Here is a 25780-nt window from a genome sequence, read left to right as displayed (position 1 = left end):
GTTTTAAAAATAATCCCAGTTGGGGCCTGAATGGTATGGAGGTGGCATTCTCTGTCCAAACCCTTTCCTTCTGACTTCAGGAGGTCTTCAGGAAGGGAACCTACTGTACACCTCCCACCATTCCTCAGAGTTGTAGAGCACGTCTTCTTCAGTAAAGGCACCAACCCCCGTTGGTGAGGGTCGGCAGCCTGGCCCAACCTTTCTATAGACTTCAGAGATTCACGGCTTCCCTATGAAACCAAAACAGTTTGTGTCTTTCCACCCTCAAATCAGTCTTAAGAGACTCTTCAGAGCCTATGGTGGGACTCCTGAAAAAGGGCTTCCTGTTGCCACCCACTTATAAGACTTGTCAGGGAGACCACCTACACGTCACAACCTACAGATTCTTGGGGGGGATGGATGATCCTATTTAGACCCATTGGGATCTGCTGTGTGTCATGGGTAGGGGTGATTGTGAGGGACCTGTCTGGCCTATCAAGGCCTGTGAAGAGCCTTGTAGGGTTTGTGGTAGGGTGTGGGATTGTAGGAGCCAAGGAGACTTAAGATTTGTGGGGTATGTTGACTCTCTGAAGTATGCAGGAGGAGTTGAATGCACCCGTTCTGCTCTCTCTCACTCGGCTGCCCTTTTTCTCTCTCCTTTATTACAAACTACGTTTTTCTTTTTCTTTCTTGTCTCTTACTCTTTCTTATTCTTTTTTTCCCCTTTTTTCCTCTTCTCTCTTCTTTTCTTTTGAAATGCTTAGATCTTGTTTAACAGCTTGCTGGAGCAAATTATCCCTCACAGTGTTACTAATCAATACATATGAATGGCTCAAGTCTTGGTAGCAACCAGTTAGAACTTGGTTGTGGGTACTAGAGCAGCATCTTGTGAATTTTAGCTTGCTTAGCCCTGGTGGAGGTTCCTATACAAAGCTGTACTTCCCACACAGGGAGGGGTGCATAAACTTCACCTTAAATGAGACTCCAGTACCATGCAAAACACAGCCACATGGAAAGTGATGGATGTTTCAAGGCTGCTTGTAAAGGTCATTTAGTTTTTTAGCTAATAACACTGTCCATCCATCCTCTCACTTCTCATTTATCTTCTGAAAAATTTCTGCAGGGCTGCACTTAGCAGCAAAGGCTTTTCCCTGCTCTCCGGGCTCTTATCTAGTTTCCATGTTTCCTGAAGAAAGTAGAGCACTCATGAAAATGAGTACCAGTAGCACTGGTTGAGTTAGAAATTGTGTGGGTAAGTGCTCTGCAAGTTTTCCCACCCTGAGTATTTTTGTCTTGGCTCTCGAGCACAGAGCTTGCTAATAGGGGTTGAGCTGTGCCAGAATGTCTGGTGGTTTTGTGATGTGTATGGACAGGAACTGCAATAGACCACCAACCTCATTTTCTCTTGAGATCTCTCCAGGATTTAAGCCCAGCGATGAAGGCAAGTGCAGTAACCCTTCCCAACACACATGGTATTCATCCTTTACATGTATTTATAGAAAAGCTGAGCCTTTTTCCTGCTGACATCATTTAAGATTTTGGAAGGAGGATTTTGGAGAGAGAAATAAAAGGCTGTGGAAGATATAACTAATGTTATCTTCTCCCCACATTCTGAGTAGGTGTTCCTCTTCTGTTTTCAAGCAACTCTGCCCAGCACAGATGGATCCGTCATTTGCATCTGAGCTCTTTTGTATTTTAGACATTGATCCTAGAAACACATACATAAATAAGTATTTGCAGCATTGGGGTCTCATATTGTAAAATTGTTGGGCCGGGGTAGTGTGTTTGTGTGTACAGTACTATGCATAATGATAATGTTCAAAAAGATCATTATTCCAGCAATGGTAAAGTGCTACTTCGTTTAGAACTAGGTGCTTGAATAACTCCAGCAGAGCACATTCATGTGAACAAAGGTTTATAATTGCCTTCTAGACATGGAGTATATTATAATCATCTTTCATACTGTTCTTACTAACAATCTGTTGGTTTGTCTCTGGATTTGTACTTCACTGGAGCTGGGAATAGATTTTGTACATTTTTGTGTGTATATAAACTTTTTGTATTTGTACCTATTTACTGCCGTAGACTCCCAAAAACCATTTAATAGCTGATTAAACAAGTTCAAACAATATTTTATTGTATATACACTAAACTATATTTACAGAACATGAAGGGCATAACACTCAATATTAAGGACCACCACAAAAAAAAAAAGCACTTGTTCTGAAAAAAATAAGAACAGGGAACTACAGTAGATATGCAAGCTGCATGTCTTTGATCTGCCTTCTGTAATATAAATTCAGAGCAGTGTGTACATTTAAAAAAAACCTCCCTGCCATAAATATAAAGGGAAGGGTAAACACCTTTAAAATCCCTCCTGGCCAGAGGAAAAACCCTTTCCCCTGTAAAGGGTTAAGAAGCTAGGATAACCTCACTGGCACCTGATCAAAATGACCAATGAGGAGACAAGATACTTTCAAAAGCTGGGGGGAGGGAGAAACAAAGTCTCTCTCTGTCTGTCTGTGTGATGCTTTTGCTGGGGACAGAACAGGAATGGAGTTTTAGAACTTAGTAAGTAATCTAGCTAGATATGCGTTAGATTCTTATTCCTTTAAATGGCTGAGAAAATAAGCTGTGCTGAATGGAATGTAGATTGCTGTTTTTGTGTCTTTTTGTAACTTAAGGTTTTGCCTAGAGGGATTCTCTGTGTTTTGAATCTGATTACCCTGTAAGGTATTTACCATCCTGATTTTACAGAGGTGATTCTTTTTACTTTTTGTTCTATTAAAATTCTTCTTTTAAGAATCTGATTGCTTTTTCATTGTTCTTAAGATCCAAGGGTTTGGGTCTGTGGTCACCTATGCAAATTGGTGAGGATTTTTATCAAGCCTTCCCCAGGAAAGGGGGTGTAAGGGTTAAGAGGATTTTGGGGGGAAAGACGTTTCCAAACAGGCTCTTTCCCAATTATATACTTCTTAGACGTTTGGTGGTGGCAGCGATAAAGTCCAAGGGCAAAAGATAAAATAGTTTGTACCTTGGGGAAGTTTTAACCTAAGCTGTTAAAAGTTTAGGAGGTTTTCATGCAGATCCCCACATCTGTACCGTAGAGTTCAGAGTGGGGAAGGAACCTTGACACTCTCCCTACTAACCCAATTCACTGCCTTGTGCGTACAATTCTTCCCCTAGATAGAGGATGAGAGAGAATGAACCAGAGGGGACAGATGTTACTTATGTCGCTTACTTCGCTACTGGAAGAAGCTTAAACACTCCAGTGACAAGGGCAGTGTAAGAACCTATGTAGAATAGATTAGATAGACAAAGCCAGGAAGTTCAAAGCTGAAAGGAAATGAACGTTGAGGCCTAAAATTTGACCTACTGTACCGCTATCCTTTCCCACTTCTTGTAATCTATTGATTAAAGTCAGTCCTACTGTTGTTCCCTGATCTTACTCTTTTCAGAACAAATGCTTTCTTTTTTATTCCCTGCCCCCTCCCCCCCCCCAAAAAAACCTTAAGCAACAAAATGCTGTCAGCCCTACACTAGCCCTCACAGTAACAAAAGCGGGCACCTCCAGGGCAGAATGCTCTTGTTGAGAAAGCAGATCTTGGTTCAGATTTATAGGGAATTATTTTAATGTTCTAAAGAGTTTCAAAGGCTGATGCTCAGGTATTTACATGATATTGTATATGAGTTTATACCATTTTCCTTTCCCAGGCAATAAATCTTTGATTCTGTTTTATTGATTTTGTAGCCTAATAGTTCTTTTGACTTGAAAATTGACAAAAACTGATATTTTAACAAAAATGATTTTTCATGAATTTTTCCCTTCTAATTTTCTTAGAAGCTGTCATCTATAATTCTCTAATGATGCAAATGTCTAAATTGGGTGATGTATTTATTTCTATGTAAATAATTTGAAAACATCAGTGTATTATTAGCATTGCATTTTTAAATACAATTTTAGTCAGTCCCTAAACTAAAACTTCTTTGAGAGCTCGTCCCTATGTGTATTCCACTGTCAGTTTGCATGCGCTCCATGTATGTGCACTCTGCATGGCTGGAGTTAGAGAATTCTTGCAAGCAGGGCCTGTCAGTTCGCGCATGCGCCCTTGCCCTCCTTGTGTTTTCAGCTGAGGGGCTAAAGGGTGGAGTGCACCAACCACTTCTCCAGTTTCTTCTTACTGACACATGGCCTGGGTCAGAACCTCCAGTCTCTGGAGCTGCTTCTTTGTTATTTTTTCTTCAGTCTGTCAATATTTTAAAGATTGCCTTTTCAATGCATTTTGTGCATAGTTCGTATTACTTTTAGTAAGTTTTTTGTTTTTTTTTAATAGTTTTTATGTTTTCTAGTTAGATTCCCTATCTCTGGGAGCCCCTTCCCTGTTCCGCCCTATTATGAGTAATGGACTATGCTCAGTACTCCAAGCCACAAAAACTGTATGTCCTGTCCCTGTTCCTTCTTGGTTAGTGACGGCCATCAGCATTGCAGGTTGGTGCAACATCTTCCACTCTTTCCTACCTATACCCAAGACGTGCAGGAACTCTGGCTTAGAAAGCAACCTATGGAGAAGGCTGGGCTGCAGTCAGACCCAAGCCGAGACCTACCATATGGCAACCTGAATCAATGCTGACTGCCTCCCACCATGAGGCCCGACTCTGGTGCAAGGGAGTCCATTCTCACAAACTCCCTCTTGCAGTCTTGTAGGGAAAGCAGAGAACACGCTCACAAGCATAAGAGCAAATGTCCATCTAAGTCTGCTACAAAGGCGACTGATACAGCTCGGCCTATGTAGGGACTGAACAAGCAGATTTGCTCATACGACTTAATACATCCTAAGCCCCAGGACCAGGACTCAAAAGCTCATAAACCAGGGCTCGATCAGTATCAGATCTCATATCGGTGACATCACCACTGGCACCATCCAAGCCTAAATGTTGGGATCTGTCAGTTCCAGCATGACCAGAGAGTCAACCACAGATGGTACTGTTGCTGTCTCATGCACCGTCAACACAGAGCCTCCCTCCACAGACTCAGTTTATCCTGTCAGTGGGACCTTCTCTCACTAGCGAGATTTTGATTCATAAGAACAGCCATGCAGGGTCAGACTAATGGTCCATCCAAGACCAGTATCCTGTCTTCTGACAGTGGCCAATGCGAAGTGTTTCAGAAGGAATGAACAGAACAGAGTAATTATCAAGTGATTCATGCACTATTGTCCAGTCCCAGCATCTGGCAATCGGAGGCTTAGGGACATCCAGAGCCTGAGGTTGCATCCCTGATCATCTTGGGCTAATGGCCATTGGTGGACCTATCCTCCATGAACTTATCTAATTCTTTTCTGAACCTAGTTATAGTTTTGGGCTTCAACTTCCCTTGGCAATGAGTTCCACAGGTTGACTGCACACTGTCTGAAGAAGTACTTCCTTTTGTTTGTTTTAAACCTGCTGCCTATTAATTTCATTGAGTGACTCCTGGTCCCTGTTATGTGAAGGGGTAAATAACAGTTCCTTATTCACTTTCTCCCAGGGTGGATTTGATTTAAATCAAATTGATTTAAATCATGATTTAAATCACTAGTCAGGAAGACTCGATTCAATCATGGATTACTACATAAAAGTGTATTCTTGTTGGTGATTATCTTAATACATATTCTTCACAACTCAGAGATAGATGTAGGTTTCATTTTTAGAAGTGATTTATACATTTTTATACTATACGTTTTTAAAGTGATTTATTTTGAAAACTTTTCAGATGAGTTTTACAGCTATATCAGAAAAGGAATGATTGTTTGGTTTGGTATCACTTTGTAGTGCCAGCAGAGAGTGCAAGTTGTGATATGGAACTTCAACACACAGCCTTCTGCTCCGGAGGTAAGAGTGTACCTACACTGTACCTACAACGTACCTACATTGCCTTATGGATTAATTCATGAAATATATTTCCCTGGATTACACAATGATATTTATGCAGAATGACTCATAAATATAGCTACGTAGAACAAATGTTTTGAACTGGAAAGTGAAATAACAAGAACACAGTGGTGATAGAATTTGATGTTTTTTTTTTCCTTCCCTGCTACAATGGTATAATTACTGGATCCCTCCCAGTCTGACAACTGTGTTCTTCTAGAGCTGTCAAAGGAACTATCAACTACGAAATACTAAACGCAGCATGGCAGCTTTCCACAGCAGAGTGAAAAAGCAAATCCAATAAACAAGCAAATAACCATTAAGATGAACTCCTTGTTTCATTCTGAAAGGTTTCAGAGTAGCAGCCGTGTTAGTCTGTATTCGCAAAAAGAAAAGGAGTACTTGTGGCACCTTAGAGACTAACAAATTTATTAGAGCATAAGCTTTCGTGAGCTACAGCTCACTTCATCGGATGCATTTGGTGGAAAAAACAGAGGGGAGATTTATATACACACACAGAGAACATGAAACAATGGGTTTATCATACACACTGTAAGGAGAGTGATCACTTAAGATAAGCCATCACCAGCAGCGGGGGGGGGGGGGGGGAAAGGAGGAAAACCTTTCATGGTGACAAGCAAGGTAGGCTAATTCCAGCAGTTAACAAGAATATCTGAGGAACAGAGGGGGGTGGGGTAGGGGGGAGAAATACCATGGGGAAATAGTTTTACTTTGTGTAATGACTCATCCATTCCCAGTCTCTATTCAAGCCTAAGTTCGATCCATTGTCTACAGCCAAGCTCTGCGATATAACCGCATTTGCTCCAACCCCTCAGACAGAGACAAACACCTACAAGATCTCTATCATGCATTCCTACAACTACAATACCCACCTGCTGAAGTGAAGAAACAGATTGACAGAGCCAGAAGAGTACCCAGAAGTCACCAACTACAGGACAGGCCCAACAAAGAAAATAACAGAATGCCACTAGCCATCACCTTCAGCCCCCAACTAAAACCTCTCCAACGCATCATCAAGGATCTACAACCTATCCTGAAGGACGACCCATCACTCTCACAGATCTTGGGAGACCGGCCAGTCCTTGCTTACAAACAGCCCTACAATCTGAAGCAAATACTCGTCAGCAACCACAAACCACACAACAGAACCACTAATCCAGGAACCTATCCTTGCAACAAAGCCCGTTGCCAACTCTGTCCACATGTCTATTCAGGGGATACCATCATAGGGCCTAATCACATCAGCCACACTATCAGAAGCTCGTTCACCTGCGCATCTACCAATGTGATATATGCCATCATGTGCCAGCAATGCCCCTCTGCCATGTACATTGGCCAAACTGGACAGTCTCTACGTAAAAGAATGAATGGACACAAATCAGACGTCAAGAATTATAACATTCAAAAACCAGTTGGAGAACACTTCAATCTCTCTGGTCATTCGATTACAGACCTAAGAGTGGCTGTCCTTCAGCAAAAAATCTTCAAAACCAGACTCCAACGAGAGACTGCTGAATTGGAAGTAATTTGCAAACTGGATACAATTAATTTAGGCTTGAATAGAGACTGGGAATGGATGAGTCATTACATAAAGTAAAACTATTTCCCCATGGTATTTCTCACCCCCACCCCACCTCCCACTGTTCCTCAGATATTCTTGTTAACTGCTGGAATTAGCCTACCTTGCTTGTCACCATGAAAGGTTTTCCTCCTTTCCACCCCCTGCTGCTGGTGATGGTTTATCTTAAGTGATCACTCTCCTTACAGTGTGTATGATAAACCCATTGTTTCATGTTCTCTGTGTGTGTATATAAATCTCCCCTCTGTTTTTTCCACCAAATGCATCCGATGAAGTGAGCTGTAGCTCACGAAAGCTTATGCTCTAATAAATTTGTTAGTCTCTAAGGTGCCACAAGTACTCCTTTTCTTTTTGTTTCATTCTGTGTGTCTGCTCACTGCTTGATGTGACAGAATGGGTGGTTTTCACTAATAATTAGCAAGGGTCCATGTTCTGTAAATCTGAAATGTTTATTAAGCCTGATTCGATTACTAGTTGCATATTTCAGTCTTAAAGGGAACACACTTTAGTTTCCAGAGATGGATTTTCATGCAGTTGATTGGAGTTTTTTTCTTTTCATGTGGGAGTGGGTAACTGAAAAAAATCTCAAGATTTTAAGACATAATTCTCTGAGAACCATTACATTATAACAGAGCCTCACATTCTTGTTAGTTTGATCCGGAGATGCTTAGCATCCATTGGCTCTCATTAATCTCATCAGGATCGTGCCTTCTACTACTTGGATTCTAAAAAAATTGTGATTAATGTGTGAACTAGCTCATTAAGTGCTGCATAGTGTAAATTATTCTTGAAGTAATTTATTTAAAAAACCAAAAGGCTTAATCATTTATCTGCATAAAGGGCTTTGAAAAAAGCACCATGTTGGAATATACAAGTGCAAAACCACAGACCTGGAGATGATCCAGTTAGGGTGCTAGCATACGCTCACCAGAGCATGTAGGCTATTGCTTCTGTGCACAGTAAGCCATACAAAATGGCGGCTCACCATTTTTGTTTAGTCAAGTTTTCATCACCATTAATTTCCACCATAAAAGCATTTGGAAATTCACTGGTGTAAAAGGATTAACTGGGGATAATCAATTTTTGTGACTTCTGCTGATAAGAGCAGAGCTGATCAACTGTCTGCTGCCTTGCATCTGAAGGCGGTAACTGACAGCTTCCAGTAGATGTGTCTGCCTTTTTAGGACCCTAGGACAGCTTCTGCAAGCAGATAAAATTAAATTAAGCCTGACAAACCACCTTCATGTTGAAGGGAGGAGATGTTCTCCATATGTCTATCCCAGGGTTTGAATATGGGATTTTGGAGATAGTCTGAACTATTTTCTTCATGAAGAGGGTTTATTAAACTTACAATGAACTTCTTAAAAGTTCTGTGCATGTAGGTGCTCAGTTATTTGAGGGGACATGGACACTATGGAGATACAGTGGCATAGCAATGTTGCAACCTACACCTATAAAAGCATTTTTTCTGTCAGACTAGGAACACCGCCTTTCCGAGAGACTGTAGCTATGTCAATAGAGACCACCTTCCGTTGACATTGCGGCTGTACTGGGGTTAGGTCAGCATAGCTATGTCGTACAGATGTAGCTATGTTGACCTAATTTTGAAGTGTAGACCTGGCCTGAGTTTTCAGTAAAGAGAAGTAGGTATTGTATTGCATGCTTCCATATGAAGAAGCATAATTATTTATGCTATGTCCAATAATGGTGGAGGTAAGGTTACCTGATGACAGAGGAGGCAAATTTAATTGATAAATGGAATACCATATTTAGTTTCAATACATAGGTTGCTGCTGGTGCATTGATACCACTGCAGACTATGCTGACCGATACTGTTTACTTGTCATCCACCCTCACCCTGTTTGTCTCAACCTGTTGTCTATTGTCTTACACTTAGATTGTAAGCTCTCTGAGGCAGAGGCCATCTTTTTGTTTTGTATTTGTACAGCGTGACAGGGTTCTGGGGCATGACTGGGTTTCCTTTGCGCTGCGGTAGTATAAATAATATTCTTAGTCCATATACATAGGTGGACTGGCAGAAATGTTCCAGGATTGCATGAGAAGAAATGAGAATGTATCTTCGGTTCATACACTCCTTCAAGAAATCAACTTGTAACTTTTTCTTCTTTGCAGAAGGCCTGTTTTGGCTGGATGACTTCTTAAGTAATTGGCCAAGCTTGTGAAGGCCTTGCACTCAACCTGATGGAGTTTCTGTGTTTGACTGGGGGAGATTGGAGGACCCTAGTAAGGGGGGAAGGGAGAATGGAGGGACATCAGGGGAAACAGGAATGGTGGCACACATGGAGCCCCTTCGGGTGTGTGTGTGTGTGTGTGAGAGAGAGAGAATGCAAGACCCTGGAATGGGGAGAGAGGGTGTTGGGAGAACAGAACCCCTGGTAGAGGGTAGACTGGGGGAAGGAGAGAATAGGGGGCACACAGAGCCCCTGCCTTGGGGGTGGGAAGGAGGAATAGAGGGCATGAGTGGAAATGAGAATTGGGTCGCACCCAGAGCTAATGGCCTGGGGGGAGAATGGGAGACCCTAGCATGGGGGAGGAGGGACCATTGGGCAAACAAAACCCCTGCTGCGGGGAGACTAGCGGAGTTGCAGAGAGGGTGGCACACAGGGAGCTGGTGGGGAGAATGGAGGGATACAGGAGCTCCTGGAGCATACAATGAGCTTGGCCTGTGCAAGCTACAGAGTGCATGTGACCTAGTGCTACATTATGTGACTTTATACACAGCATATGGATGTTTTAAAAGCTGAGGATCCAACAGGAATTTAAATTGTTATTGTATATGTTGCTTTCAATTGGAGAGTATGTCTGTAGGAGAGGTGCTGGAAAGTGGAACTAATCGGTCATAAAGAACAAAGATTGTAGAGTCCGAGTAGTTATTAGAAAACTTGTCTGTCATGTTTTTAACAAGGTTTGAATTGAGAGAAGTTCTTTAACCTTCCTTCTGGCCTCTGCTTGATGCAAGTTTCCCAAAGTTGTGGAGGGGGCGTTACTCTTGAGAACTAAATCTTTTAGTCAGAGTTGAGATTTTCCCCCCTCCATCTGCCTGGCTCTAGACTTTCAAGTTAATGAAATCTATAAAATGATGTGGCCTGAAGTGTCGAGCTCATAATAAATTTATCTTAAAAAATATACAGAGCTGCAAGTGGGTGGATCATCAGATGACACTTGAGAAATCCTTGCAATTGATCATATCAAATTGAGAACCAGTCAGGAAAATAATGGCCTTTTACAAGGTTTGCAGACTCGAGATTTTGAGACTAAAAAATGGCTATGGGCAAATTAGTGTCCCTTTTCCCTTGCCCATTGCTTTGGTGACCTGTTTTCCTGGAAATGTGATTTTTTTTTTCATAGATACTAAGGTCAGAAGGGACCATTCTGATCATCTAGTCCGACCTCCTGCACAGCGCAGGCCACAGAATCTCACCCACCCACTCCTATGAAAAACCTCACCCATGTCTGAGCTATTGAAGTCCTTAAATCATGGTTCAAAGACTTCAAGGAGCAGAGAAGTCTCCCTCAAGTCAACCATGCCCCATGCTACAGAGGAAGGCGAAAAACCTCCAGGGCCTCTCCAATCTGCCCTGGAGGAAAATTCCTTCCCGACCCTAAATATGGCAATCAGCTAAACCCTGAGCATATGGGCAAGATTCACCAGCCAGATACTACAGATTCCATCCATCTAATATCCCATCTCAGGGGATTTGGCCTATTTACCCTGAATATTTAAAGATCAATTACTTACCAAAATCCCATTATCCCATCATACCATCTCCTCCATAAACTTATCGAGTAGAATCTTAAAACCAGATAGATCTTTTGCCCACACTGCTTCCCTTGGAAGGCTATTCCAAAACTTCACTCCTCTGATGGTTAAAAACCTTCGTCTGATTTCAAGTCTAAACTTCCTGGTGGCCAGTTTATACCCATTTGTTCTTGTGTCCACATTGGTGCTGAGCTGAAATAATTCCTCTCCCTCTCCTGTATTTATCCCTCTGATATATTTATAGAGAGCAATCATATCTCCCCTCAACCTTCTTTTAGTTAGGCTAAACAAGCCAAGCTCCTTAAGTCTCCTTTCATAAGACAAGTTTTCCATTCCTCGGATCATCCTAGTAGCCCTTCTCTGTACCTGCAATGTTGATTATTGCTGATTTGGTCTATATAATTCTACAGCCTTGTAGCTAGTGATAGGTATTCATATATCTGCAAATAGGCCTGACGTATAGCTGAAATTCATCTTGAAGGCTTCATCTCCCCATTCCCTACCCTAAGGCTATAAATTCTTCTCGTGTGTGTTGTTACAGCAGAGAAAGCTGAAATTGATTTGCAGGCTGATTTTATGCAGCTTTCATCAAAAACTTCTGGATATTGGAGAATTGTAGACAAGGTATCATTAAAGGGTTATGGTTTGATTTCTGAGGCATACTTTATTAACTAATGTGTACCTTTCTTTTATTCTTTTCATTGCTTTGAATTTTTGGAAGAAACACCACCACAAGAGTGATTCAACAGCGTTCGTCTGTAATTTGTATTTTTGTTTCAAAGTATTGATCCAGAAAAAGGGCTGCTAAACTGAGTGGAGTGTAACTTTTTAAGCAGAATATTGGATCAACAAAAAGAATGATAATGTTTGTCTTTATTTCCATTTAACATTTAGAACTCAATTTAGTGCTTATAAAAGTGGCTTCAGTCACTTTCAAGCTTTCTCACGTGGTGGGTTGGATTAGTGTCTTGGTCTCAGGGCTGAAAAGACTCCTTGGAACCACACAGTTAGATCCCACCAGCATCAACTCATCCTTCCTAGGTAAATACAACTAAGTTCCAAGCAGATAAGATCTTAAAAACCAAGGTTCTGTCTGGTCCCCATAGACCTGTAAGATCTCATGGCAGTTTCATCAGAATAGTGGGTTTAAAGATCACTGAACTCTGTGTTGAGCACAAATATTTGATTACCTCTATGAAGATCCTTTATTTATTTCAAGCTGTTTGTTGACTAAGGGGTTAACATTCAGTAGGGTGTTGTCAGCAACTGGGGCTTGGGTCTAGTATCTATGTATAGGCAGCAGGCTGGAAGTGCCTTTTTTGTTTGTTTGTATCTGCAGCCATCACATAAGTGGTAACATTACAGGGAATGGGGACAATTTAAAGTTCCTTTGTGAGCTATAGTTTGGCAATTGAAAATATATGCTTCACCAAGCGCAAGTTATTGTCCTCCTGTAGGACTTTGTTAAACAGATTTCAAATCAATGGAAGGAATGAAAAGGAACTGAGTAGGTTACATTCCACCACAGTCTGATGTTTCACAGCTAGTACATTCAGATGTATATTGGGAAGTCCTGAACCAGCATTAAGACATATGTATTATTGTGAGGATAATAGGCCATGATCCTGCATCCTTGCTTCAGCATGGAGTTCACTGCAGGATCAGAGCCATATCAAGTACTTAGGAGTTTACAGTGCTTTTCATCTGCAAGGGAAAAACCGGAATGAACTAATCTTCACAATGCTCCTGGGAGGTAGGTGTTAACTCCATTGAGCAGATGGAGAAACAGAGGTAATATGGATCAGTCACTTGCTCAAGGCCAGAAAAGATGTTGGTTGTCAAAGCAAGGATTGGAATGCAGCTAAGGACAGCAGGATCGGGCCTGATATCCTAGAACTCCGAGCACATGTAAACAGAGGAGAGTATTCTGTATAAGAAAAAAACAATAATTGAAAAGTTCCCATAAATGAAACATAAACCCATCTGGCTCACCCATCTCAGGAATACATGTGACACATTCCCATCTGGAAACCACCTTAGGCATAACATCCATGCACTGAAGTGTTACTTAATGGGAAGAAAATCTAAAAGGCTGAAAATCAAAACAGAGAAATAAGTACTTCATCATAACAAACGCTGAGTGTAAATCAAGCCAGAGAATCCAGCCTGCACCTTAGAGCCATAGCGTACTCGGAGGCATTGTAAGTGTCTGTCTCTTAACTTTTTGTAAATTGACTGGCTTCTTCCAGCAGCCAGAATAATAATTCTTTGCTTTCAAACTCTAGCTGCACCTTTCACTGAGCTGAGAGCTGTGAACTACAGCCTCGCATGGTGCTGCTGGCTTGCACTCTAAAATTATATTCCTTCTCTTCATTAGAGCAGAGCAAATGGCAATTCCTCATCTCCTTCAGCGATAAGGATTTCTCAGGTGCTGAACATATATCTCTCTCTTGGCTAATTAATGTGTCTCCAACTGGTTTGTGGTGATGTAAGTTTAGAAGTGTGTGCAACAAGAGTGATGTCATGGTGGGAGTCTGCTATAGACCACCGGACCAGGGGGATGAGGTGGATGAGGCTTTCTTCCGGCAACTCACGGAAGCTACTAGATCGCATGCCCTGATTCTCATGGGTGACTTTAATTTTCCTGATATCTGCTGGGAGAGCAATACAGCGGTGCATAGACAATCCAGGAAGTTTTTGGAAAGCGTAGGGGACAATTTCCTGGTGCAAGTGCTAGGGGAGCCAACTAGGGGGAGCGCTTTTCTTGACCTGCTGCTCACAAACCGGGTAGAATTAGTGGGGGAAGCAAAAGTGGATGGGAATCTGGGAGGCAGTGACCATGAGTTGGTTGAGTTCAGGATCCTGACGCAGGGAAGAAAGGTAAGCAGCAGGATACGGACCCTGGACTTCAGGAAAGCAGACTTTGACTCCCTCAGGGAACAGATGGCCAGGATCCCCTGGGGGACTAACATGAAAGGGAAGGGAGTCCAGGAGAGCTGGCTGTATTTCAAGGAATCCCTGTTGAGGTTACAGGGACAAACCATCCCGATGAGTCGAAAGAATAGTAAATATGGCAGGCGACCAGCTTGGCTTAATGGTGAAATCCTAGCGGATCTTAAACATAAAAAAGAAGCTTACAAGAAGTGGAAGGTTGGACATATGACCAGGGAAGAGTATAAAAATATTGCTCGGGCATGTAGGAAAGATATCAGGAGGGCCAAATCGCACCTGGAGCTGCAGCTAGCAAGAGATGTCAAGAGTAACAAGAAGGGTTTCTTCAGGTATGTTGGCAACAAGAAGAAAGCCAAGGAAAGTGTGGGCCCCTTACTGAATGAGGGAGGCAAGCTAGTGACAGAGGATGTGGAAAAAGCTAATGTACTCAATGCTTTTTTTGCCTCTGTTTTCACTAACAAGGTCAGCTCCCAGACTGCTGTGCTGGGCATCACAAAATGGGGAAGAGATGGCCAGACCTCTGTAGAGATAGAGGTGGTTAGGGACTATTTAGAAAAGCTGGACGTGCACAAGTCCATGGGGCCGGACGAATTGCATCCGAGAGTGCTGAGGGAATTGGCGGCTGTGATTGCAGAGCCCTTGGCCATTATCTTTGAAAACTCGTGGCGAACGGGGGAAGTCCCGGATGACTGGAAAAAGGCTAATGTAGTGCCCATCTTTAAAAAAGGGAAGAAGGAGGATCCTGGGAACTACAGGCCGGTCAGCCTCACCTCAGTCCCTGGAAAAATCATGGAGCAGGTCCTCAAAGAATCAATCCTGAAGCACTTAGAGGAGAGGAAAGTGATCAGGAACAGTCAGCATGGATTCACCAAGGGAAGGTCATGCCTGACTAATCTAATCGCCTTTTATGATGAGATTACTGGTTCTGTGGATGAAGGGAAAGCAGTGGATGTATTGTTTCTTGACTTTAGCAAAGCTTTTGACACGGTCTCCCACAGCATTCTTGTCAGCAAGTTAAGGAAGTATGGGCTGGATGAATGCACTATAAGGTGGGTAGAAAGCTGGCTAGATTGTCGGGCTCAACGGGTAGTGATCAATGGCTCCATGTCTAGTTGGCAGCCGGTGTCAAGTGGAGTGCCCCAGGGGTCGGTCCTGGGGCCCGTTTTGTTCAATATCTTCATAAATGATCTGGAGGATGGTGTGGATTGCACTCTCAGCAAATTTGCGGATGATACTAAACTGGGAGGAGTGGTAGATACGCTGGAGGGGAGGGATAGGATACAGAAGGACCTAGACAAATTGGAAGATTGGGCCAAAAGAAATCTAATGAGGTTCAATAAGGATAAGTGCAGGGTCCTGCACTTAGGATGGAAGAATCCAATGCACCGCTACAGACTAGGGACCGAATGGCTCGGCAGCAGTTCTGCGGAAAAGGACCTAGGGGTGACAGTGGACGAGAAGCTGGATATGAGTCAGCAGTGTGCCCTTGTTGCCAAGAAGGCCAATGGCATTTTGGGATGTATAAGTAGGGGCATAGCGAGCAGATCGAGGGACGTGATCGTTCCCCTCTATTCGACACTGGTGAGGCCTCATCTGGAGTACTGTGTCCAGTTTTGGGCCCCACACTACAAGAAGGATGTGGATAAATTGGAAAGAGTACAGCGAAGGGCAACAAAAATGATTAGGGGTCTAGAGCACATGACTTATGAGGAGAGGCTGAGGGAGCTGGGATTGTTTAGTCTGCAGAAGAGAAGAATGAGGGGGGATTTGATAGCTGCTTTCAACTACCTGAAAGGGGGTTTCAAAGAGGATGGCTCTAGACTGTTCTCAATGGTAGCAGATGACAGAACGAGGAGTAATGGTCTCAAGTTGCAATGGGGGAGGTTTAGATTGGATATTAGGAAAAACTTTTTCACTAAGAGGGTGGTGAAACACTGGAATGCGTTACCTAGGGAGGTGGTAGAATCTCCTTCCTTAGAGGTTTTTAAGGTCAGGCTTGACAAAGCCCTGGCTAGGATGATTTAACTGGGACTTGGTCCTGCTTTGAGCAGGGGGTTGGACTAGATGACCTTCTGGGGTCCCTTCCAACCCTGATATTCTATGATTCTATGATTCTAAGTGATGACAGCAACACAGCTTGCCTGGAGCTCCTCCTATAGTAGATACCAAACTTAGTGGCTTTGATGCCCTTACCTAACTCCCATGACTTCTAAATTCTATAGTGCCCCGGTGTGTGCTAGGCACCCTTCTGACAATTGTGATCCAATCCGCTTAGCCAAGAAACTTTATTGGGTCTCCAGGTTCTTGGTTTTTTTGTTTTTGTTAAGCTGACCTCAAATTTGTAAGGCCTGGTCTACACTACTGTATCTGGGGTTCCAGTGTGGGCCAGCTGTGGTCACTCAATTAAGGCGAACTGCAAAGAATGGTGCAGACAAACACCAAAAAGCTGGTGGATATTCCAATACTTAGATTTACCAAGCCAGCATAAAACAGCTTCTTTATTATCTTACTCATTATTCAGTTCCCTTAAAACAACCCAGCCTCTGGCCTCCATCCAGGTACCCAAGTCAAATATGATGATTTCTGAAAATCTTATTTCCTCATATAAAAGAAAAGGTTCTACCAATCCCAAAGGATTGGACACATTACCTCCCAGGTTATTGAATATTCAAGATCTTACCCAAATACGTGCTACAGCCAATTCTTATTAACTAAACTAAAATTTATTAAAAAACAAGAGAGCGAGAGAGTATGTTTAAAAGATCAATAAACATACAGACATGAGCTCAATCCATTGAGGTTCAGATTCATAGCAGAGATGGTGAGCTGTGTAATTGCAAAGAATTCCTTTAGATTTAGTTAATAAATTATCGTCCAATGACCAAATATCATATTCATAGTATACCAGCATAGCTGGGACCTCAGTCTTGTGACTCAAACTTCCCCTGATGAAGCTTAAGCAGATCTGAGATGACAGAATCAAGACCCAAGCATCTTTTGTTCAATTTCATGTCCTCTTTCACAAGTTGGGAGTTCCTTGGGGAACAAAAGATAATTAGGATGACTTTGAAGGAGGTCCATCACCGGTACTTAGCTATACGAATTAACATAAGGCAATTTGCTTGTTCCTCCATCATTCACAGATGACTTGCTATACTTTTCAAAGAGAGATGAATACAGAGAAATCTGGTGTTTACAATTCATTTAAATGCCAGGATGTTCTTTTGATCTCTGAATTAACAGAATACACCATAGACAGGGACTGTTTGATTACATTGTTGACACAAAACCATAAACATTATCTTCCCACATGTCTTTTGAGGGTTATTTATTTTGCAGGATGTTTAACCTTTTCTGGCCATGCGTCAAAACTACACAGTTAGGTTGATGTAAGGCAGTTTATGTCAACCTAATTATGTCAGTGTACACACTACAGCCTTGTCCTATCTATGTAAGTGCCATATGACCCCAGCATAATAACTGCACCTCCACGAGAGGCGTAGGGCTTATGTCAGTGTAGTTTGGGTGATGCCGTGTCTGCATAGACACTGCATTACTTACGTCTGCTGTTGGCTGTCTTGTCAACGGAGAAGTGAAATAGACAAGAAAGCCAGGCAGCTAGAGCCTGTCTGTACCCCACAGGCTTCCTGCTCTTAACCAGGCTGCACCCACCAGGCTCCCCACTCCCAGCCAGGCTGCTGTCTGGAGGCTCCACACTCAGGGAGTTGAGAAGCCTTGGGAGGCTGCCCTTCCGCTCCTGGCTGGGAGCGGGGAGGTGAGAGTCCAGAGGGGCAGCTGGGATCCCGCTGGGGAGCTTAGAGCCCTGACTCTCAGCCCCGACACTGCCCATCTTCAGTCGGCAGAAGCGCTCCTCATGAAAACGCACGCCACCGTTAGAAGGAGGTAGCGTGGACGTCAGCCAGCCCAGTAATTCCTGCGGTGGCTATAAGTTGATCTAACATATGTCGACTTAGGTTTGTAGTGCAGACATGCTCTAATTCTAAATCATTCGAGGGCATTAACAGTGGTGCCCTATCAATATTTAAGAAAAGGCCCCCACAAAATGCGTCCCCTTTATCACGTGGCAGCCCTGTGTCCTGGGGCGTGCGTGTGCTGGCCGAGCTGAGGGCTGAGTGAGTGGCGTTCTAGTCATTTGTTTTCCTAGCTAAATGAAAAAAATGTTTCCTCATAACTACAACCAGTGGGGAGGCAGCTCCACTTGGCAAAATCACATGCATAGAAAGCTGCACTTTGTCGGAAATGTTTTTCTCGTAGATCCTGAAAAACATTGAGTCGATTAACAGTAAAGCACAGTGTTCAGTGTATTTAATAGGAAGTGTGGGTGGTGAAGACTTTGGGGGTGGTGCTAGATGGATTCTGCTTGTCTGGGAAATGTTGCTGAAAATACCTGCCATTTGGTGCAGTCTGGTCCTTCCCTGCCAAGCTTCAGCAACTTCTCTGAGCCCCAGGCAGGGATAAACTGGCAGTTGTTTTGTCTCACAGCATACCCATGAACACCCTTGCTGGAAGCAGAGGCCATTCTAGTCACAGGCAAGCTGGGCAACTGCTGAGGTTGGCTGATTTGGCTTGGCCACCTGTCCGTCATGATGGAGGGGTGGCTTGGCCAAACTTGAGTGGCACTGTGTCCCGTAGGTGCCACGGCACAATTTCACTCACTCAAATTTGGCTCAGCCACCTCTCCATCATGACAGAGGGGTAGCCAGGCCAAATTTGAGTGGCATTGGGGAGTGACATACTGAAGAGGTTCCTAGGGCATTGGATTGTGTTGGGTGGCCTCTGGCTGGAAGGTGGCAATGGAGCGTTATATTTGAACTCTTAAAGTTCACAGTGATAACATGCACGAACCCAAACACAGAGACAGAGGCAAACAGGCTGCTTCCTAAGGTAGCAAAGCACAACACGCCTGGCCTTGCTTTAAGCTGTCTCTTTTCAGACTGACTTGGTATTGCACGCTTTGCTACAGAGACCCTGAGCCTGCCAGCAGGACCAGGATAAACCCCCTTTCTCCCCCGCAGCTCTCCAATCTTAAAGTGAGAGCTTGCAATTCCAGCACAGTCGTCAATGTAACACAGCAGTATCCAGAGAGTGGGAGAATACTGCTGGAGGACCAGGAAATCCCCCCAACCCTACGCTTTGATTTGGTGGAAGAATTTCCAACAGTGCATCATCAGTCCTAACAGCGTGTGCAATAGTGGCCTCTACCTCCTGTGTGTAACGGGCTGGCCATCTGTTTTTTCCCCCTTAGACTCCTTTCAGCCATTGTAATATCTGTTGGCTAGATCTGTACCAAGAGTTGCGTATTTGATGGTGAAACACATCGGCCGGCCCTCCCTCCCTCTCAAACCTCCTTTCATGCAGCAGGGGTTGAAAATGACTATCCCACTTGTGCAAACAGGGGCATTTCTATTCAACAGCTGTTGAAAGAAAGTGCTGCTGACTCCTTGTTTTGCCTCCACTGACTTCAATGAAGCTGTGCTGTTTTACATCAGCTGAGGTTTTGGCCCTACATGTTTTTTTTTAAAATTGTTCTTTTTCTTTCAAATATGTTATGAAAAGATGCAAAAAAGCCTTTAAGATAAAATTCTGCTCTTGGACTCCCTTAGCAGGTCTCAGCTCCCCCATTCTGTTCTCCCTATGGGCACAACCCATCCCACTGAGATCAGTCACAAAGGAAGAGAGGAGAATTTTGGAATCGGTGTACAGAATCACAGCTTTCAATGTTTTTCAAACACAATACTGTATTTTGAGGTTACTTAAACATGCATCTTGGTGCTGTATGTGTGCGCGCGTGCGTGCAAATGGTAACATTTCCCCAAACATTATCCTCCACTACATTTAACATTGTAGTTGCTAGAGTCATCCTATTCAACAGAAACTGGTGTTTATTTGGTATATAAAAAGCTCATTCTGAACCACATGGAAGACTGTTTGTGTGATATGGTGTGGGATATCCTGTCTTTAAGTTAAACCCGGCTGTAGTTAATTACAAGTTTAATACAGGGCTGCAACCAGATTGATTGCTGCCTCAAGTTTTCTTTTTCTGGTTTCCCAGGCTACACCCTCTGAACAAACATAAGAAATGTTGGCTTGCTGGTATGCAGTGGTGCAAAGTCTATAGTAGGCAGCTGCTCATTTATGCTGTTTTTTCCCCAGCTGCCTGTGACTGACCACCATTCTTGGAAGGACAAATCCCAAGATCCACTACTCTGGTCTGGATTGTTTCCCTGAGAGCTTTCTCTGCCTTCATGTTAGGTAGTGGTTGAGATCAATTAATTAATACAGCCTCACACTATAGTTGGTCTTGTTCGTGTTATCCATCTCTCCATCACCTTTGGGTTAGACTATTGCAGTGCGCTCTCCATGGGGCTACACCTTAAAATGCTTTGGAGACAGAAGTTGGTCCAAAAAGCAGCAGATAGCTATGGAGCAGTTCATATTTCTGGGAGAACATGGCACCAGTGTTCTGAAGTCTGCAGTGGTTGCCTGTTGGTCTCCTGGGTGAGTTTAAAGTGATGGTTATGACTAGAGCTGAGTAAATAAATGATTTTTTAAAATCAGTGGTCAAACCAAAAAAAACAGTTAATTTTAAACCAAAACTGATTTTTTTTCCCCTGCCAAAATGTTTCGTTTCACCCAAAACAATTTTTTTTTCCAGTTTTTCATTTAGTTCAGTTTTTGGGTGTTTTTAACCCTTAAACATTTTTAAAAATAAATTTACCTACATTTTTTTTTTAAATGAAAATGTCACTTGAGAATGGAACTGTTTTGACAATATCAACAAAAATTGCATTTGGCCGAAACTATTTGCCAAATTCATCCTTTTATTTGCACATCGTTTTGGTCATCTTCAAAACTACATTTTTTGGCAAATGTATTAGCTCTACTGATGACCTCTAAAGCCCTAATTGGCCTTGGAAATGCCTACCCAATGTATTGCCATAGCTGCTGTCAGCAGATCCTCTCATTTTAAAAAGGGAATGGGGCATTTTTGGTCCTGGCTGTGGGAGTCTGGCAATGACTTCCCCCCACTCTGGTCATGCTGCAAAAGCTCTTTGTTTGATAAGGTTTTTGGGAGGCAGGATGTGGATGTGTTCCTGGGTGTGACTTGGGGTTGAGAGACTTTTCTGGATTTTTATTGTTAGCTGGCTGGGATAATCACTTGTCTCCTGGGATGAAATCTGACCATACATGTCTGCAGCAATTGCATATTTCAATTTGTGTTGCAAATGGTGATTTATGTGCTTGACTTCTAAGTTGGTGTGTTAGACTAACAAAGGGGATCAGACAGCTTCAGCACCTTCACCCACGGGGGAAGACAGCCATCAGGCTAGTGAATATGACCCATTGAGACTGAATGTATGGGACTAACTGCCCAAGCAATGGAGTAGCCATCACTGGGGCATTCTCCTGGAGAAGGCCCGTTGCATTCTCCTGTGGACTGGAAGGAAGCGGTTTAAACAGTGTAGGCTCAGGCAGAGACAACCAGATTGAGAGAGACAGACACAGAGGAGGATCTGAGCATTGCTAGAAGAATGCATGGTTCTTTTCTCTTCCTGTAACTGAAGAGGAAAGCCTATCTGACTTGTGGCAGAGCATAAGATTAGATGAGCCTAAATATACACAGGCAGGCTGCTTGTTGTTTTAAAATCCATTTTTCTCTGTTTCATTCCCACTCTTACATAAGTCCTTAGTTTTAGTCACTTAGTGTTAGTGACTGTCACAGGGTGACTGACCCCTTTGAGATTTAATGGGTCCAGCCCACCTGTGCCTCACTCTCCTCCCCAGGTGGGGAAGGTTACTGCAGCAAGGTCATGTGGTTAAATCAATCCCTGACCTAGGGATAAAAGAGAAGACTCCAGAGAGTCAAAAGAGCGGGGAGAGAGCAGCCAGCTTGAAAGAGCTGGCTGGAACCTGATGGGACCCAACTACAAGAGTTGGGTCCAGATCAGGTGGGAAACCAGTTAGACCTACTCAGGTTGGGTCAGCTGCTCTCCCCTCCTGCTGTAGGTTTGGTGCATCATCGTCTGCGTGCCCCGCTCCTGCCGGTTGCCATCACCTTGCTGTCCTGTGCATTCTGCAGGAGAACAACTGGACCCTCTTGGGTTCAGGTGGGCTCTCATCCTCCAGGTTGTGGGGTCAGCGCAGGGGCTGTGTGCCCCTCTCCTGCCAACGGTGGCCACCTCACAGCGCTGTGTGTGTGCTGCGGAGGTCCCAGGGCCTCTCGCTCTGCAGTGCGCACACAGTGCCACAGGAGGCAGTGGCTGGCATGAGAGGGTTAGGAGGAGGAGAGCTGAACCCACCGGCCGCGTCGCTAACTCCAGTTCATGGGTAGGGATGGACTGAGTTGGGCTAGAAAATGATTCTGCCTTCTCGGCTCAGGTCAGGTGAGCTTGGGTCTGGTTCAGATCTGGATTGGGCCTAAAAATTAGGTCCAAATATACCTCTAGCCTGCCTGCCCAAGGGGAAAGGACAGGATTAAAAGAGCCAGCTGCAAGAAGCTGATTGAGGATTGCAGCTGGCCTGAGTTACTGACTCAGGCCCCAGAAGGAAGACTGGGAGTCTCCTGACCCAAAGAGGGGAAACCAATCTGAAGTAGCAATCCGGCCCAGAAGGGATGGCTGGGGGATTCCTGAACCAAGGGGAGGAAGGGTTTTTGGACTGAGGGGCCAAAGGGTCTGTGTTCTGAAAAGATTTAATGAATAAAATCTCATGGCGGGGGGAGGGGATCTTATTCTAATTCTTCTGGCATGTGAGCAAATTATTTCAAGAAGCCTGAAGGAGCTGAGGGTGGGATGCCTGCGAAACCATGCTGTGCTATAAGGGGGTGTGATCTGGGGAGGGCCCCCTGTGGGAGGTGCCTGTAATCCCGTTGGACCTGCTGGGTGATCGGCAATTGGTACACACAGGATGGGTCTTGGTCTTGGTCTAGAACTCAGATGGGGGCTCTTAGAGAGACCAGAAGCAGGCAGAAGTATAGCTAGCCTTGTAACGGTGCTATTTCCATTTGACTATTGCAGACTAACTACATAGGTCAGTATTCAGGCTGCTGAGAGATTGCTGCTGTAAGTGTAACGACTGTCAGGATGCTCAGAGCTTTTGTTTGAGCATTCCTTTCCCATCCATTCCAAGGTTAAATCTAACAACAGATCCGGAGCACTAATAAAAGGGACGCTGTCAACCCAGAAATCACTTACGTAGCTGGTCTACTCACTCCCCTTTAGCAATGTCAAACTGAAATCTCGCTTCAAATCAGTTGTTTTATTCAGTGGCTTCCATCGCTAACGTTTGTAAAGCGGGAAGCATTTGGCCCAGATTATCAGTGGGCTCTCACCAATGTGAAATTTCTTCACGCTCCTTCCTGCTTGTGCAAAATCCTGCCTTTCCTTATGTGCGTATGACGTGAGGTGCCTAAACATCTGATGTGCATGTGCAGGTGAGGAGTTTGAAGAACTCGGATTATTTAGAATAGAATATCATGGTTGGAAGGGACCTCAGGAGGTCATCTAGTCCAACCCACTGCTCAAAGTAGGACCAATCCCCAATTTTTGCCCCAGATCCCTAAATGGCCCCCTCAAGGATTGAACTCACAACCCTGGGTTTATCAGGCCAATGCTGCGTAGGGCAATCCCAACTGCCCCTGTGCCTCTGAAAATCTTCTCCCTTCCTCAAGAGCCTTAGCTTTTTTGTTGCTTGTTACTTGCCAGTTTCTGTGTGAACGAGCTCAAATTCTGCTCTGGAAGCCTCTCTCTCACACACCCACTCTCCAAAGGAGGAGTGACTGAGAGAGTGGAACAGCTGCTATGTATTCCGAGATGTGAGGAAACTAAATTAATTATGTCACTCCTAATTAATTCTTCCTGTTTCCTATTGACTTCATGCTTAAATTTACATCCAGGCTGCACTTCCTACTCCCTTTCCCCTAGCCAGCAACGATTTCCTATTTTCCCACCCAAATGCCAGGACTCTGTCTAGCTTTGTTCTCCTCAAAAAGTTACCCTTGTAACCCCATTCCAAACAGCATTCTCCCCTTTCCCCTATTCGTCCTGACTGGTAACTTCTGTGTGTCATTGATAACCCTCACCTACTGTCTCCTTTCCAGGCCCTGGCCCTTTCCCCCTGCCCACCCTCACACCCACTCCCTCAGTTTCCTTGTCCAGTATAGATGCTCCGGTCCGGTTCTTTCTTGATAGAAGCAGGTTTCTGAGGGAAGGGAGGCACCAGGGCTCACTAACAGAGCATTGGCTAAGTATAGATAAGAGTCCAGATTCAGGCTCACATCAAGTCACCTTTGCACTCTGATAGCACAAAATATACCTAAGGCTGCCCCAAATGGGCTGCTCAGGTTCCCTTTTGTTTGGCAATCCTCAGCTGGTGTTGAACCAGCCTAGACTGTTCTGTCACCCTTACTGATCCACCGCTATAGAGGCATGCAGTTGGAGGGTGGGGTGGACATTATGGAGCTGGTGAACGCTGCTGCCATTTAAAGCAGCCCTGAGGCTACTCTAAGCTATGCTAGGGGCCAAATTCCAGTCCAAAAACTGAAGGGCTCAGAAATATGGTAGAAACTATCTGCTCTCCCTGTCCCCAAGAGCATAGAATTCCAGTGCACCTGTGAGTTCAGTCCAATAATCTTTGAAGAACAAGTTTCCTAACTCTGGGGTATATTTTCCTTCAGAGTCCAGGCAGTTACCCATACAAATCTGGTTAATGCTTTGATGTGAAGAGAATTAGCTAATGAGCTTTACACACAGCCTGGGTAATTATGCTTGGAAAATGAGAGGGCATCAAAAACAACCCTGGCATCAAAAAACAATTGCTGTCTGCTAACTTCAGTGCTATAGCTACTGCAGAACAATTACAAGGCATCACTTGCCTTCCCAAATCTGATTCTAGCTTCTGTATAGGCTTCATCACATGGACTCCCGCTAGATCTGAAGTGTGCTTGTATACTTCTATAACTGTAAACTCTTTGGGCCAAGAACTGCTTCTACCTCTGTCTGTACAGCACCTTGTACAGCAGCTGTCAGTGTGATTCCCAGAACAGGGAATTAGACAGCCAGGGGTTAGATCTGCTTGAGCTAGTGCAGTGATGAGCTGCCAAAATCTTAACAACGGGTTCCCTCCTCACCCCACGAGGAGGTCATTGCCCACCCCCGCCCCCTGGAACTCCTGCCCCATCCAACTCATCTGCGTTCCTTGACGCCCCCCCGACCCCTGCCCCATCCACCCCCCTCCCCTGTCCCCTAACTGCCCCCAGAACCGGAGGGTCTCGTGGGCCACAGTAGTGGGTGCCCATCCCACTCCTAAGAGCCAGAGGCATCTGCCAGGGGCGAGGTGGGGAGTGCTGGAGGTGCTTACCTGGGGCAGCTTCCAGGAAGGATCCGGCAGGTCCCTCTGGCTCCTAGGGGCAGGGGAGCGTAGCTAGGAGGTATGGGGGAGTGGCTGCTCCCCCACTGATCACATTAAAAGTGGCACCTTAGGTGCCGACTCCCTGGGTGCTCTCGGGCTGGAGCACCCATGGGGAAAATTTGGTGGGT

The 25780-nt window shown here is 44.2% G+C and overlaps 1 protein-coding gene across 4 annotated transcripts in view; it reads left to right on the top strand.

The window, feature by feature from the left end:
- PDZD2 (PDZ domain containing 2) overlaps positions 1–25780 on the top strand; it is a 321088-nt gene that overhangs the window by 31147 nt on the left and 264161 nt on the right. Inside the window, exon 2 of one of the 4 annotated variants that reach the window (XM_038402565.2) lies at positions 5791–5850. The exons of the other annotated variants lie outside the window; for them this stretch is intronic. The gene's annotated coding sequence lies outside the window, so the exon portion shown is untranslated. The remainder of the gene's footprint in view (positions 1–5790; positions 5851–25780) is intronic. 4 annotated transcript variants of the gene reach the window in all.

Source organism: Dermochelys coriacea, chromosome 5 (genome assembly GCF_009764565.3).
Source record: "Dermochelys coriacea isolate rDerCor1 chromosome 5, rDerCor1.pri.v4, whole genome shotgun sequence".
Taxonomy (NCBI): Eukaryota; Metazoa; Chordata; order Testudines; family Dermochelyidae; genus Dermochelys; species Dermochelys coriacea.
Note: the sequence above shows the minus strand (reverse complement) of the source record. Positions and strands in the feature narration are given on the sequence as shown.